General features: G+C 43.8%; 1 protein-coding gene across 1 annotated transcript in view; it reads left to right on the forward strand.

The window, feature by feature from the left end:
- Positions 1-17028, forward strand: part of CCDC174 (coiled-coil domain containing 174) — a 1254027-nt gene that overhangs the window by 614643 nt on the left and 622356 nt on the right. The window lies entirely within an intron of this gene.

Genomic DNA, 17028 nt, shown 5'->3' on the forward strand with positions numbered 1-17028 from the left:
CCTTTCCTCCTCTGCCTCTCCTCTCCTCTCCAAAGTACTACTAAAGATCAAACAGGGCAAACCAAGGATGATACTGATTGCACCAGACTGGCCACGCCAACACTGGTGCCCCCTCTTGTGCAGTGTGTCACAGCTGGCCTCGTGGCACCTCCCTCAGACCCCCACCCTGCTGTCTCAGCAGGAGAGCCAGATTCTGCACTCCCAGCATCAAACCCTGAACCTGGCAACCTGGTTAATTACCTAATCTCCCCATTACCCTCCCTCAGTAAACAAGTGTTGGATGTCATTTTGGAGGCAAGGAGGCCTAGTACTAGAAAATCTTATGCTGAAAGATGGAAAAGATTCTGTACCTGGAACCAAACTCAAGGGATGGCCACAGCAGCACCCAATTTACCTCAGATTCTTCAATACTTAACTGAGATGCTTTACAAGGGCCTTTCCTTTTCCTCCATCAAAATTCACGCCTCAGCCATTTCAGCTCATTACAACACAGAACCACCCCTCTTTTCTCACCCACTGCTCAAGCAGTTCCTTAGAGGGCCAAAAACTTAAGACCACCTAGGAGAGCCCCAACTCCAGGCCGTGGCGTTAATTTTGTATTGGAAAAGCTCACTCTTTCTCCTTTTGAGCCAGCTGCAACTGCAGAGTTAAAATTCCTTTCTTGGAAAACAGCTTTCCTTTTAGCAATCACTTCAGCAAGAAGAGTGTCTGAATTACAGGCCCTTATGGCAGTGGAGCCTTTCATCATCTTTCATGCGGACAGGGTGTCCCTCAGGACCAATCCCGCTTTCATGCCCAAGGTGGTATCCAGTGTGGCTCTTCATCAGTCCATTCATTTGCCAACCTTCTTTCCCAATCCACAGAATAAAGGGGAACGGATACTGCATTCCTTAGATGTGCACAGACAACTTAGATTTTACTTGGACAGGACTAAACCTCAAAGAAAATCTGATCAACTGCTGGTGGCATTTGTTGCAGGGGCAGAGGGCAAGGCTATTTCAAAGCAAACCATTTCTAAATGGATAGGCCATTGCATTCATTTCTGCTATACGCACCATGGAAACCTATCCCACAGGGGATTAGACCCCATTCAACCAGGGCTGCATCTACCTCTACAGCCTTTCTCAGAGGTGTTCATACCAGAGACATCCTAGAAGCTGCTACCTGGAGTTCTGTACATACTTTCACCAAGCATTACTATTTGCCTATTTTCTCTTAATCCAGAGCTGGCTTTGCCACTGCAGTCTTACAGGGCCCTATAGCTGGTCCTAATGCTATCTAAATTCCTCCTCCCATCCTTAGCTTTGGGAATCTACCCAAATGTGATGACTGCAACAGTGAAACATGAAGAACATAGTACAGTTGTGTACACTTGCCATAAATGTAGATGTTCGATTGTATTCACTGTTGCAGTCCTGGTTACCCTCCCTCCAGCCCCCTGACTTCTTTTGGCTATACCTCTATTCTCCTCTACTATACTTAAAAGATTTTTGGTATATTTGCTTTTTTGTTGGTGGTATAACCTTGTATATTTATATTTGCTTCCCATTAAGGGGGGCACCTGACATCTGGGGCAAGAAAAACTGATGTAATGGCGTTGGCTGCATGCTTTGTACCACTGACTACCTGACGTCATGGAAGATTTAACAGCAACCGACGCAGGACCCAAGACTTTGATAATCAGGCCGACTGAGGGCTACTGCAAGCAGATAACCCAAATGTGATGACTGCAACAGTGAATACACTTGAACATATACATGTATGGTAAGTGTACACAACTGTACTTTTTGCATTCTGCTGGGCTAAAGCCAGTGCTTTGGCTGTGATTGAAAAAGGTGCTCAATAGTGATGCTAATTCCTGTTTTACCCATGTAGAACACAACCCGGGATGTTGTCTGGTCCCATAGAGGCTGTGTTTTTTAGCCTTGTAGAGGGCATTTAAGATCTGCTTCTCGGAGATACTAGATGGGGGACAGGTGTTGCTTTAGGTTATATGTGGCGGGGACAGGGGAGTGAAGTTTTCACTGAACCTGTCAGCCAACAAGTTTGCTGTATCCACAGCATGTTCATCGTGTTTCACTGTTGCAGTCATTTCATTTGGTAATCTGCTGGCAGGTTGCCCTCAGTCGGCCTGATTAACAAAGTCTTGAGTCCTGTGTCGATTGCTGTCCCTTCTTCCATGACGTCATGTCGTCAAGGGTATAAAACATGCATCCGACGCCATTACATCAGTCTTTCTTGCCGCGTGGTGCCCGAAGCAGAAGCAGTTCGCAAGTGCTGGTCTGCCGACTACTGAAATTTTCGTTTTCGAGTTTTAGAACCGAAGTCTTCAACTTAAAGGTAAGTACCCCGTTGGGGAAAATGTTTCTTGCTCCTTACCGATGTCAGTAAAAATTATTAATTGTATTACTTGTGGGAAGCAAGTACCTCATAAGGATTTTAATTTGTACTGTATTCCTTGCCTAGGCCCTGACAACGACGTACCTTGCTTTCGGTTTTGTGCTTTATTTATTCAGCGCACTATCCGTTATCGGTACATTTTTGCTTCAAAATATTTCGGTTCTCAGTTTAATTATCCAGAAATGATGTCGGTTAGGCATCCGACTACTGGAATTCTGAAAAAACGCAAAGAAAAAGACAGTTGAGGTCCAAAACTGCTGACAATGCTTCTCCTAAGTCAGTCGCCAGTTCGGCGGTACTCAGTGAGGTGCTTTCGCAGCCCCTGATACCCTCTACTTCTGATTCGCAGGCCTCTACTGAGACACATTCGGAGTCCAGTATGCCGCGAGATACCTCACATATGGAACCCGCGGATGTCTCTACCTTGGATGCATCCGGAGCCATTGAGCAGCCACCGTCTTCCGAGGGTGAATTCAGGCCTACAGACTTGCATAATAAACCAACTCCAACTTCACTGCTAAGGCCTAAATCTTGATCTATGTCTAAAAAAAACGACGCCCAGGCCACATGTTCAGGCCCCTATGCCTAAAAAATAAATTATCAAAATGGCTGAAGATTTCATTACTCTAATCAGGGGTAGTCAACCCCCCCCCCCCCCAAGAGGCCTAGGATTGAATTTGACTATGAATCTTCTGAACAGGACTCTGTTTCTTCTGACTCTTCTAATGATCTGGATTTGTCCATACCTACTTATGAGGACTTTGATGCAGAGGATTCCATTCCCTCTGCTTCTCCACCTCAGGATTTCTCTTTTGGGGAAACTTTACATATCTTAAGGGAGCATTTCCACTGGGAAAGTCAGAATTTCTCTGAATCCAAAAAGAGGCTTAGGAATTTCCTTCTTCTTCCTCAGCATAGGTCTTTGCCTATACCACCTGTACTAGATATTGTTGATGATGTGTTTTCAGAATCCAGTATGGCCCCTGATTCCTTGCCTCCAGCCCCTAGCAAACCAGACAGGTACTACAGGATTCCTGAGTCCCACAAATTCCTTTCCAAAAATCATGTTGTGGACCCTGAAACCATTTCTCAGGGGCCCAAGGGCATTAAGGCTTCTACTGCTAAAAATCCTACCCCTTCTGATAGAGACTTCAGGGCACTGACTAGATGGGGTAAAAAGGTTTACACTTCTGCAACCTTAGAAATCAGGGCTTTAAACTGTCAATTCCATATGCTAAAATATCAACAACATATCATGGGACTGCTTGAACAGAAAATGATGTTGATTTCTGACTATGTGGAGAATAAAGATTTGCAGGAGTTTTTGCATTCAGCGGAACAAGTTGGCAAACATACTTTGTAGTGTGGTTTTGATTCCTTAGAGGCCTCTTGTAGGGCTGCTGTTACTGGGTCTGTGCTTAGAAGGCATGCTTGGTGGTTTTGATTCCTTAGAGGCCTCTTGTAGCGTTGCTGTTACTGGGTCTGTGCTTAGAAGGCATGCTTGGCTTAAGGAGCAATCTCTGCCCGATCATGTTAAAGCAAAACATTTGGATGTTCCTTTACAGCAGGACCACTTATTTGGCAATAAGGCTGAAGAAGTTCTAAAAATGATGGAAGATAAAGCTAAATCTATGCAAACTGTGAAAGATTTCTTACAAGTGCAAACTCCTAGATTTAGTAGGCATTGGCCTACTAAGAACTGGTTCTTTCCAGCTACTTCCAGAGCCACTATGGCCAAACCCAGACATTCCAAAACTGCCAGGTTTCAGTCCCAAGGGACTTTCAGAACTAAGCAATGGGGTGTTTCCACTTCCAAATCTGGAAACAACAAGGCGCCACACTATGGTAAGCAGTTTCAATGATTTCCCTTTGAAATTACCAAGCACTTACCTCTTAGCCGCCCCTTTGGGGGGAAAACTGGCTCTTCATTCAAGAAACTGGCAACTTATAACCCAGGACAAATGGGTTTTAAATACAGTGTCCCAGGGATACAGATTGCATTTCCACATGCTGCCAACACCAAACGGGTGGACAGACCTGCCCCCAGATCAGTGGGCAGAGGCTCAGAAACAAGTATTTTCCCTCCTAAACATGGGGGCTATTTGACTAGTACAAGAAGAGGAAAAGGGACAAGGTTTCTATTCCAGACTTTTCCTGGTACCCAGAAAAGACAAATCATGGCGTCCAATTCTGGACCTGTCTACTCTAAACACCTTTCTGGACATTCCAAAATTCAAGATGCTGACTCTTCACCAGTTACTTCCTATGCTAGGCAAGGATGCCTGGTTGGCAGCTCTTGACTTAAAAGAGGCTTACCTGCATATCCCAATCAGGGAATCTTAGGTTCATAGGTTCATAGGTTTATACTAGGCTATCTGCCCTAAGGCATTTATAAGCCTAGCCCAAATTATTGTGGCTTACGCCACCCCTTATATGAAAAAATACTGTGCCCATTAGTTTGTTGTGCCTCTGTCCAGCAGTGACCCAGAGATGATTCCCGGGGTAAACCTACGATCTCCCATCCACAGGTCTAGATTTCTCTTGAACAGAGTCAGCGAGGTGCTCTGCCTCACATGGACCGGGATTTTATTCCACAGCATAGGGAGTCTCTGAGTGATAAATCTATCCCTCCAGCACGTCCTATTTATATCCGTGCTAAGGTTTAAGTCGCTTGCTCTAGTGGTTTTGGTGGATTTGGATTTTTTGAGGTGGAGCATGTCCATTAATTCCGGGTTGGACATGGCCTTGTATGTCAGGCACATGTCACCTCTGAGCAGACGGTATGCACTGAATAGAGCTGGAGTTTCTTCAATCTGGCAGCATATGACAGATTTTGGAGTCCCTTTATCCTTTTGGTGAGGAACTTTTGGGGTCTCTCCAATTGCTGCAGATGTCGGGTGAGATACATCCCTAATGGGGCATTGTACTCGATCATTGGTCTGATAAGTGAAGAGTACAGGGAACAATGACCTCACTAGATCTGGATGTGAATCCCTTCATGATCAGGTGGGCAATGTAGAAGGTCTTTCTAACCACTTTAGCAATGTGAGTGTCAAAAGAAAGGCCACTGTCAACCTGGGTCCCCAGGTCCCTGATAACCTCTTCTGTGCTTAGTGGATTGCCACCTATATGGTAGCTTGGGGTTACCTTGTTTTTCCAAGGGTATGACTATACATTTTTTGGCGTTTAACTTCAGGCCATGACTCTGGCACCAGCTATCTGTTTCCGTGAGTCCCTTCTGAAGGATATCAGTGTCCGATGCACTTTCCACTATGGCCCAGTTTGCAGTCATCTGCAAACTTTGTCAGCCAAAGTCCTCCCATGTTGGCCTGTACTTCTGAGAAGTAGATGCCAAACAATAGGGGGCCAAGGACCGAGCCCTGTGGGACACCACTTGTGACCGGCTTGGAGTCTGACACAGCGCCAGCAACTCTAACCCTGTGGGTTCTGTCCTTAAGCCAGTTTGCAACCCATCTTGTGACATATGGGTTTACATTTAAGCTGGTAAGTTTTTCTACAATACCGAGTGGGGTATTGTGTCGAAAGCCTTTGCAAGGTCAAGGTAGGCTGTATGGACTGCCTTTCCTCATCAATGGCCTTGGTGACTATTTCGAAGAAGTCGACCAAGTTCAAAAGGCATGATCTTCCCTTGACAAAGCCAAACTGGGTCGGGTCCAATGTCTGCAAGTCCCCTATATCTTTGTTTATGAGCTCCATTATGATCCTCTCCATAGCTTTGCAGACTAGACTTGTTAAGCTTATGGGGCGGTAATTACCAGGGTCCGTGAGGCCACCTTTGTGGAGTGGGACCACAGTTGCCGTACGCCACTCCTTGGGCACGTATCCTGTGGTAAGGCTGAGATTAAACAGCTGCCTTCTTGCAGAAGATTCCTATGCTTCAAAGCAGGCTGCATGCATTATCAGTTCTCTGCACTGCCCTTTGGCTTGTCTACTGTGCTCAGGGTATTCACAAAGTGCCTTGCTCCAGTAATTGTATTTTGCAGGCAAAGAAATATTCAAATACATCCATACCTGGACGATTGTCTAATTCAGGCAGAAAACCCGGCCATTCTTCTAAAATATATGGCGTTTGTAAAAGGACTTCTAACCTGTGTAGGGTACACCATAAACAAAAAGAAATCTCAAATGGTACCCTCTAAAAAATTACATTCCTGGGTGCAAGCTTGAATACAACTGCCCAGATGGCTTTCCTTATGCCAGAAAAGCAAATTCATTTGGTGACTTACTTCAAACAGGTGGCCACAAAAACCCTGCTATCTGCAAGGCAAATACTGCAAGCCTTGGGGTTCATGGCCACATGCATTCTTCTAATTCCATATGCAAGACTGCATATGAGGAAACTTCAGTGGTACTTAAAAAGTTTATGGAGTCAACATTGTCACAGCCTGGAAACAATGATTACTATCCTACCTTGCCTGCACCTAGAGTTCCTGTGGTGGGCAGTGGCCTACCACCAAAACAAGGAACTGCCATTCACACCAGCCCCTGCCACCCAAACCCTAACTACAGACGCATCAGAATATGCATGGGGGGGGGCTCATCTGGCAGGGAAGTGCATTCAGGGCAAATGGAGCCCAAATCAAATGCACCTTCATATCAATCAAAAAGAAATGCTAGCTGTACAGAATGCACTGACAGCCTTCAAGGACTACCTTCATCCAGGACAATTACTGATAAAGACGGACAACACCACGGTTATGTGGTACATAAACAAGCAGGGGGGGGGTACACATTCCTACCCCCTCTGCAGACTAGCCATGGCATTGTGGAACACGGCCTTGAGCTACCAAGTACAACTACAAGCTCAATTCCTGCCAAGAAAGCAGAATGTTCTGGCAGACAAACAAAGCAGAAATCTCATGGACCCTCACAAGTGGATACTGGAACCACGGATTTTCAACATGTTGACACGCAAACGGGGGAGTCCAGGCATAGATCTTTTTGCCTCACCCCAGAACTACAAGTGGACAAATTTTGCACAAGAACTCATCACAAAAAAGCCTGGAAAGTGGATGCTCTGTCCTTCAGCTGGACATGTCTATGCCTTTCCCCCTCTGCCTTTGCTCTCCAAAGTTCTACTAAAAGTCAAATAGGACAAGCCAAAAATGATTTTGATTCCTCCAGACTGGCCTCGCCATCACTGGTACCCACTCCTGCGCAGTGTGTCACGCATTTCTCCGTGGCACCTGCCTCAGACACCTTCCTTACTATCTCAGCAGGAGAACCAAATTCTGCACCCTCAGCTCCAAACATTGACTCTTGCAGCTTGGCTAATCACTTAAATTCACCCTTAGCATCCCTCAGCAAACCTGTGATGGATGTCATTTTGGAGGTGAGAAGACCTAGTACTACAAATTCTTATGCTGACAAATGGAAAAGATTCTGTGCGTAGAATCAATCTCAAGGGATGAGCACAGCAGTGCCCAGTTTACCTCAGATTTTGCAATACTTAACTGAGATGCTTCATAAGGGCCTGTCTTTTTCTTCCATAACAATCCATGCCTCAGCCATTTCAGCTCATTACAACACAGACCCCCCCCCCTTCATTCATCCGCTTCTAAAGCAGTATCTCAAAGGGGCCAAAAACTTGAGACCAGCCAGGAGAGCTGCAACCCCTGCCTGGGACCTTAAATTTGTATTGGCAAAACTCTCTCTACCTCCTTTCGAGCCAGCTGCAACTTGTTTGTGTCTTTCAGCTTTTCCCAGTTAGCGGTTGCCACAGCGGAACTCCAGTCCGCTAATGATTGGCAGTTGATTTTTTACGTACCGGCTTGCCATGCCTGACGCACAACCTTCAACGAAGGTACGCACATTCACGCATGTCTCCACGCAGAGGACGCTGTAGCTGAGAATCGAACCGGACAGCGTCTTATTGTGAGACGACAACGCTACCGCAGCACCACTACCATGGGTATATCGAGCCAGCTGCAACTGCAGACTTAAAATTTCTTTCCTGAAAAACAGCCTTCCTTTTAGCAATCACTTCAGCTAGAAGAATATCTGAATTACAGGCCCTTATGGCAGTGGAGTCTTTCATCATCGTTCATGCGAACAGGGTGTCACTCAGGACCAATCCATCATTCATGCCCAAGGTGTTATCCAGTGTGGCTCTTAATCAGTCCATTCATTTGCCACTTTTCTTTCCCAGTTCACAGAAAAAGGGAGAGCGGATTCTGCATTCATTGGATGTACACAGACAACTTAGATTCTACTTGGACAGGACTAAATCTCAAAGAATATCTGAACAATTGCTGGTAGCATTTGCTGCAGGGGCAGAGGGGAAGGCTATTTCAAAGCAATCCATTTCTAAATGGATATGCCATTGTATTCATTTCTGTTATAAGCACCGTGAAAAACCTATCTCCCAGGGGATCAGATCTCTTTCCACCAGGGCTGCAGCTACTTCAGCAGCGTTTCTCAGAGGTGTTCCTACCAGGGATATTCTAGATGCTGCTACCTGGAGTTCAGTTCATACTTTCACCAAGCATTATCACTTACCAATTTTCTCTAAATCCAGAGCTGGCTTTGCCACTGTTGTTTTGCAGGGCCTTATAGCTAGTCCTAATGCTGTATAAATCCATCCTCCCAACCTTAGCTTTGGGAATCTACCCAAATGTAATGACTGCAACAGTGAAACACGATGAACATAGTACAGTTGTGTACGCTTACCATAAATGTAGATGTTCGAGTGTATTCACTGTTGCAGTCCTGATTACCCTCCCTCCAGCCCCCAATTTTTCTTTTATTATACCTCTTCTTTCTTTTATTATGCTTAAAAGCCTCTTTGGTGTATTTGCTTTTGTTTGGAGGTATATTTTTGTGTTTCTTATTTTATATATAGATATATATATTTTGCTCCCCATTTGTGGGGTACCTGAAATTTGGGACAAGGAAAACTGATGTAATGGTGTCGGCTGCATGTTTTATACCCCTGACGACCTGACATCATGGAAGAAGGGACAGCAACTGACGCAGGACCCAAGACTTTGTTAATCAGGCCGACTGAGGCCAATCTGCCAGCAGATTACCCAAATGTAATGACTGCAACAGTGAATACACTCGAACATCTACATTTATGGTAAGTGTACACAACTGTACTTTCTCTGTATGTAGTGCCATTAATTCTGAGTTCAGTGCAAATCTGAGCCTTAAATTTAAGGTTACAGATGTAACTAATGAATGCCTTGTGGTTATCCTTAGTTAGGGACGCTAATTTAGATTCATAGTTAGCTTTTGAGGACTTCACTAGGAGTCTTATTTGCTTGTTTAAGTTGAGGGGGGAGTGTGTCCAGTTTTGAGAACTTTCCTTCCTACTCTTAGACAGCAATTCATGTCTCCTGTTGGACAGCCTGGTAATGGCAGTTGTCCACCAGGCAGGTTTGTTTTTCCTTGAAGATATTGCTTTGGTTCTTTCAGGTGCGGCAGAGTCAATGCAATTGTACAGGTGCATGTATAAAGCGTTGGTGCATAAGTCAACATAAGTGTCTGTTCCATCACTGGGGTAGGGGCTATGAAGCTGTTTATGCCGTCACTTAAGTGGTTGTAAATGGCCCTGGCAAAGTTTTTTAGTGTAGTTGTTGATAGTGGAGGGTCTTGTGCTACAGTTACTTTTAGCAAGACTGATTTGTGGTCAGATCTCACCAGAGATGGCCACACACTGGGGGTGGTACAGTGGTCCCCCATGTTGGTGAGCACCAGGTCCATGATGTTTGAGCCCTTTGTGGGTGTATCAACCAGCTGGTCCAGGGTGTTGGAGTTAATGAAGTCAAGGAGCCTTTGGGCAAGTGAGTTAGAACAAGTATAATTTACCCACTCTATGGATGGGTAAATTCACCCCATTTGCTCAAGCTGTTCAAAGCTGCAGTGCTCTGCTGTGATATTGAAAAAAGATAAGTGCTTATTTTCAATTGTTTCTGCACTTCTGTTTTACTGTATATCTGTGTAACTTTTTTTTTCTTAACCCTGGAAGAAGCTGACATTTGTGCAGTCACAGAAACCTGGTTCAAAGCTGCAGAGAGCACCACAACCATACCAGGTTACTCTTCTTATCATTCATTCAGACCCCATGCGGTGGATAGCAAAACAAAAGGAGGTGGTTGCAATATATATAAAAGGCATACACACCTCTAGGCTGTTCAAACTGCACAGTAAATACTCCAGATGCAGTTGACAATTGACAAGACCCCCTATTCAAATCATAGCTAGCTACAGGCCTCCAACTCTGACTCAAGACTCCACCTGTCTGGACCTGTTCGAATCTATCAAAATTCAGCCCTTTACCCTGATCCTGGGCGACTTTAACTGTCCAACCATAGACTGGAAGAAATACTCATTCCAAAACACAAATGCCCAGAGATTCCTTGATTTCGTCAATGCAAATGCCTTGGACCAGTTGGTTGACACCCCCACAAGAGGTGAACATATCTTGGTATTAACCAACATGAGTAACCACAGCAGCTTCCCTACAGTGTCATCATCCCTGGTAAGATCAGACCACAAAGCAGTCACTTTTGAAGTCACCATCTCCCTGAACCCCCCCCCCCCCCAGCTAGGGTCAAACAAAAAAACTTCTCCAAAGCTGATTACAACCTCTTGAGAGAAGGTATAAACAGCTTCACAGCCCCCTCCCCTTCCACAGAAACTGGCACATATGTCCAAACTTACACCAAAGTACTACTATATGAGCATTTATATAGCTGCATGGAATCAGGAATACCAGACAAGACAAAATCATCCTCCTCAAGGAAAAGGAAACCTGTCTGGTGGACATCTGCAATAAATAAACTCTATAATAAAAGGAAAAAGTTGCTGTACAGGACCAAGAACAAGCAGGTGTCTAATTGGAAGCAATCTCTCCTTAGCCTGAACAAGCAAATAAGAGCACTAATGTAATCCTCCAAAGCAAACTTTGAGTCCAAACTGGTCACATCTACTAAAGACAGTCATAAGGCTTTCTTCACATATGTCCGCAATCTCAAAGGAAGCACCCAAATCTGCTCAGAACTGGTGGTCAAGGACACCACATACACAAACCCTGTAGATATAGCCAACCTGCTGGCAGACAGGTTCAGTGAAAACTTCACTCCTCTGTCCTCCCCATCAGTAAAACAGGACATCCCCAGTACCTTCCCCCCTCCCCTTATCTCTAGGAAACAAGTCATCACTGCCCTCTCAAAGGCAAAAAATACAGCCCCCATGGGACACGATAACATCCCAGGCTGCATCCTACATGAACTCAGGCAGGAACTTGCAGCACTATTAGGCATCCTATTCAACCAAAACCAGAGTACTGGCTTCATCCCAGCCAAGTGGAGGACAGCTACTGTCATCCCTTTGCACAAAGGTGGAGCATCCACCGATTCCGGAAATTATAGACCCAGTTGCCTAACTAGCATGATCTGCAAGGCCATGGAGCAGATTATCATTGACCTCATTAACAAGGACATTGGCAACTTCCAGACTCTTGATACGACACAGTTTGGTTTTGTCAAGGGGAGGTCATGCCTGTTAAATTTGGTTGACTTCGTTGAGACGGTCACCAAGGCCATAGATGAGGGGAAGACGGTGCACACCTCCTACCTTGAACTGACCAAGGCTTTCGATACTATTCCCCACTCAGATATAATAGATAAACTCTGTCAAGTAGGCCTCAATCCATATGCTACCAGATGGCTTACTGACAGAACCCATCTAGTCAAAATAGGGGAAGCCATCTCAAGTAGTAGACCTGTAACAAGCGGTGTACCCCAGGGATCGATCTTGGGGCCTCTGCTGTTTGGGATATACTTCTCAGAGGTGCAGCCCAAATCTAGTGGGTTATGGCTGACCAAGTTTGCAGATGACTGCAAGCTGGATGCTGTCATCAATTCCCCTAGTGATGTGGACATCCTCCAACAGGGTCTCACCCAAACAAATGTCTGTGCCAGAAACTTCACCTCAAATTGAATGCCAAAAAATGCATCATCATCCCTTTTGGGGAGAGTGATGTCCCTATATGTTGTCACATCGATAAGAAGGCACTAAGCACACAATCAGTCTTGAGGGACTTGTGAACCGGGGTTGATAGCAAACTGACTTTTGACCACCGGTAATTCAAGGGAAATGCGCTGTTTAACTAATCTAGAGGTGTATTTATCTTTAATGAGTATTGAGACACCACTTCCTTTAGTTGTCACACCTTCAGTTTGTGGTCTGAACATGTGGAAGGAAATGTAATCCGGTAGAGCTGAGCTGCTGTCCGCAGCCTTAAACCAGGTCTCATTGACTGCACAAATGTCAGCATCTTCCAGGGTGAGGATTGCTTCCAGCGACTGCAGTTTCTGTTTTAGACTCCTAGCAATTTAGCAGCATAACCTTGAGGTTGTTTTTAGAGGATATTTTTATGTTGAGGATTTTGTTCTTGTGACATTGCCTAAAAAAAGGCACTGTGGGGATGGCAAGAACCTTAGCCAGTAACTGAAATCCCAGGGGTGACAGATGAAGACCATCTCTGGCAAAGCATCAAGGTCTGTTGACCATGTCATCCCAGGCTGACAGATACTGGATCTCATTTGAATGACACCAGAAACTAAGCCAGTTGTTGAAGTCAATCATTTTTTGTTTGTACTGAGGTAGCATCCTAGGCGAAGGTAAAATGCTGCCTAAGGACAGGGACATAACCTGCCTGAGGCACACAGTCAGAGAGCTTAGTCATGTCTCTCTTCATATAGTCCAGTTAGGTACATCTCGAGTCGTTCACACCAGCATGGACTATGACGGAGTCATAATGGTGCCTGTTGCTGAGACACTTGAGTGCATGTGTGATGTGGTGGATCCTGGCACCTGAGAGATGGCTGACCTTGACCTTTTCCTTATCCAACCTCGTGAAAGGGACATCTCTGTGTCTCATAGCTGAGTCGCCTATGACTAAGATGTTTGTTTCTATGTTATACCTTAGGGGTTTGACTGGTGAGACACTGGTGTGTGATATACTATGTGTACTATGTTATGCTGAGGATGTGAAGCATGCTTGTGTTTGGGAGTTCAGAAATGTTAATGTTCTAGATTGTGGAGTTGTAGTGGTAGGACAGAGTTCCACAAAGTAGGCTCTGTTATAGGAAAGATTTTTTCACATCCCAAGAGAGTGAAGTTAGACCTTGAAAGAGGAACATCATTTCTGTCATATCTAACAGATATTTGCCATTATAGATACTTATTTTACATACTAACAGAAGGATAGATAGTTTCATACAGCTGAGTAGGGAGGCTAGGTGAAGTAAGAAGTAGATTGTTCACTAATTGGCAGCCATTGAGCTTTAGCTAAGGTATGGCCACGATCTTGTCTTGTGTTAGATACAAAATAAATCAGCTAATTTTAGTTAAAGCAGGTTATACTGCTTGCAAAACCCCGAGTGAAGAGGATGGACATTTTCAGGTTTGGGAAGCAGCAGGCTCTTTCCTGCAGAGGACCAGACTTCAGAGGTAAGCATTCTGTGATTGCCTTATGTTGCATATTTAAGCTGTTTTGCCATCATCATTGTAATCAAGTTTTTATGATGAGGAAAACTGAGAAAGAGATCAAGACAGACCCCAAGTTACTTGAATTACTAGATTTGATCATAGTCTGCCATCGGCACAGTGTATAAACACAGCGTATTTTTTAAAGTGTGTTTTTGTTCTATACACAAGGACCGTTTTAGAGTTTTAATAGTCTCTCGTGTTTGGCAAAGTTGTGTTTCATTGACTTGCATAGAATTCTGTTCATCACAGTATATTGCAGTATACAAAATGCTTTATTTCCATTAAATTAACAGTTTTTCTCTGCTTCAAGGTAATATGATAATTGAATTTTATTTAGTGATTGCAGATGGGCTTGCAAAGCCCTGATGTTGGGCTGACCCCTAGAAAACACAGTCTATGTACTGTTTATTTGGGGATTTCTGTATACGCTTTTTAACATATAGGAATTGAACATTTTTTGTGTTTCTTCCCTTTATTCAGTGTGTTGAGAGGAGTATTGTAAGGCTTTAATTACCTGGTATTTCAGTGTGGGAGGTTCGCACTCAAGTGTTTCATAACTTTGGTAGACAGAGTTAAAATAGGGAACCTTTTGAGCCAGCTGAATAATGTGGCTTGTTTTGTGGTGTGTTTCTCTTGAGCGTTAAGGACTCTAACCAGTTTTAGATTTGCATAAGATGAGACTGTAAAGATTAATGTATTTTGTGTTTAGAGTTATCTTAGCAGGATAAAATAGTGTAGAGGCTTGCATCCAAACTGGGGTTGTGCAGAGTAAGATTATTTATATAAGGAAAAGAAAGGGAATTCCTGATTCATTCCTCTGGAGTGTAAACAGTGGCATGATGTCCTTCCATGATCCCTGTTGCATTATTACTAACTGATGGGATATCCTGCCAAGGATAGCCATATGTGCAGCCAGCATACCAAAACCTGGGCGCCTTTCCTTTGTGCCATCGAGCTCATGTATAACCTCAGCCCAACAGAGGCAAAGGTATACAAGGGAATAATGGATTTACTGTACTTCAGAACTTTCTTGCCATTAGCAAAGTGCTAAACTATTGCCTTAGCTTTGGTTTGTCAGCCATACAGTCTGTCTCTCATCCTCAGCCATGGGGTTCCTTCTTTTTTTCTGTTCTTTCTACTTAAGTGTTATAATTGGCATTGATGAAAGGGAAATATGATAGTAGTATGCAGATTCCTCACAGAGATCATCATACTAAATGCTTGTTTAGTCTAATTACTGAATATAATTATAGGGATTGGTCTGTCAGGACTTTGTGCCTAAGATTTTGTGTGGTCGTCTGTCTTCTTTTAGAATGTATCTGGAGAACCAGAAACATAAAGCGCTTGTTCAAGGTAAGATAGCATCTGAGTCCTTGACAGCTGACTTCCTTTCAATAGCTGGAGAGTTTTGATGCTGGTTCAGATCCAGATGTCTCCTTCCTGGCTCTTGATGAGACCCTAGACTGCCCAGCTGCTTCTATTGATGCTCTCTGTATTGTGTCGCTATCAGAAGCCAAAATGATGCAACTGTCTTGCATGTCTGTCCCATTCCCACCAGTCTATTTTGGCTGAGGAGGAAGAGTTGAGGCTTGTGTTATTGGTGGGTCCAGACGACATACCTCAAGTGCTAGTTAAGGAAGAAGTACCTGGTTCTTTGATAGACTTTGCATGTAAGAAGAAGCAGAAGACTAGGTAGATGTACAGTTTCTCTTAAGTCTACCGAGAATCCACATCAGGGAGGAACAGGACTTTACTCAGGACCTTTTCAAGACTATTATGTCTTTTTAAAACTACCTTCTTTCTTTCTTAATTCTGTTGTCCCTTCCCTGTCTCCTTCTTCCTTTAAAAGATAAAGGGAAGAATCAGAGGAAAAAGAGTCAGAGTTAAATGGGGGTGATTGACTGGCCTGTTCTTCCCAGATTTGTTCTGTTACCTACATTTTGGATGACAAAGATAGTTTATCTCCTGAGTCCCATATTGAAGATTGGGGACACCAGTGACAAGTCTATGCAGCATTCTCATTTGGAAGGTTTTCATTTGTCCGATATCCAGAAAAGGTATTACACTGTGTTGCAGATGGGTGTGCCTAAGCCTTTGGCCATTTCCACTGCTTTACACACTTTGTTGGATACTTTCTCCTCTGCTTCCCTTAATCCTGACTCACAACCACTGTCTTCTAAGAAATGTAGAGTTTTTACAGGGTGCCAGATTCAGTTAAGTTCTTGTACAAAAATAAATTCTGATCCATTTGTTATTTCTTGTTTTATTGTCATCTTCAAATGTTTTGCCTTCAGATAAAAATGGCAGCACCATTAATAGGTATGGCAAAAAAGTGTATACTTCTTCTACTTTAGCCTTTGGCACTATTTATTGTCAAACTCCTATGGTTAGGTACCCTTTGTCTATTCTGGGTAACATGGGTAAGGTGATATCTGATTTAGATGAGTCAGAAGCCAAGTCTTCTGCACTATCTTCTTAATTCTGCTTCCTAAGTGACTAGGTATTATAGTAAGTGTATATGTTCATCATATTTGTCACTGCTGCAGTAACCTTAGCTATATGGGTCATAGCCTTTCAAAGATGTAACAGCCAGTAAGCTTCCAAAACTTTGACACCTTCCGCGCACTCCAACCATTAGGCAGCTCAAGCTGAGCTGCCCTAAAACACAGGTTTGAGTTCCAAGCCCTTCGGAGCTTTCTTGCCATTAGGCAATGGTTCTCTGCAGGATTGACAGTTGAAGATTGACAGTTTTTTGTGCTGTTCTTTTGCTGGGCAGATACGTTCTCTTTGGGGAAAGCCTACCACGTAAAATTGTTCTATTGTACTTTCCTGCTTAGTAAAGTTGTTTTTAAGATAGGAGTTTGTGTTTCAACGGACTGTCATGAAACTTAACTTTACTTTTAAATGTGAGTGCATGTTTTTCCTGTCAGTTTAAAAGTTGTTTAATGCAGTTGAAAACATTTTTTTCTGTGGATAAATTGTGTTTATTTTACTTCATGGGGCCGGCAAAATTTATTAAAGTGCATTTTACTCTGATTTTGCGTGGGGGCAAAAAATGGGACTTTTAACAACCTTAAATTTTTACTGGCTTATGCTGATGGTTTTCCC

The sequence above is a fragment of the Protopterus annectens genome, chromosome 7.part1 (genome assembly GCF_019279795.1).
Source record: "Protopterus annectens isolate FY-2018-M chromosome 7.part1, PAN1.0, whole genome shotgun sequence".
Classification (NCBI taxonomy): domain Eukaryota; kingdom Metazoa; phylum Chordata; order Ceratodontiformes; family Protopteridae; genus Protopterus; species Protopterus annectens.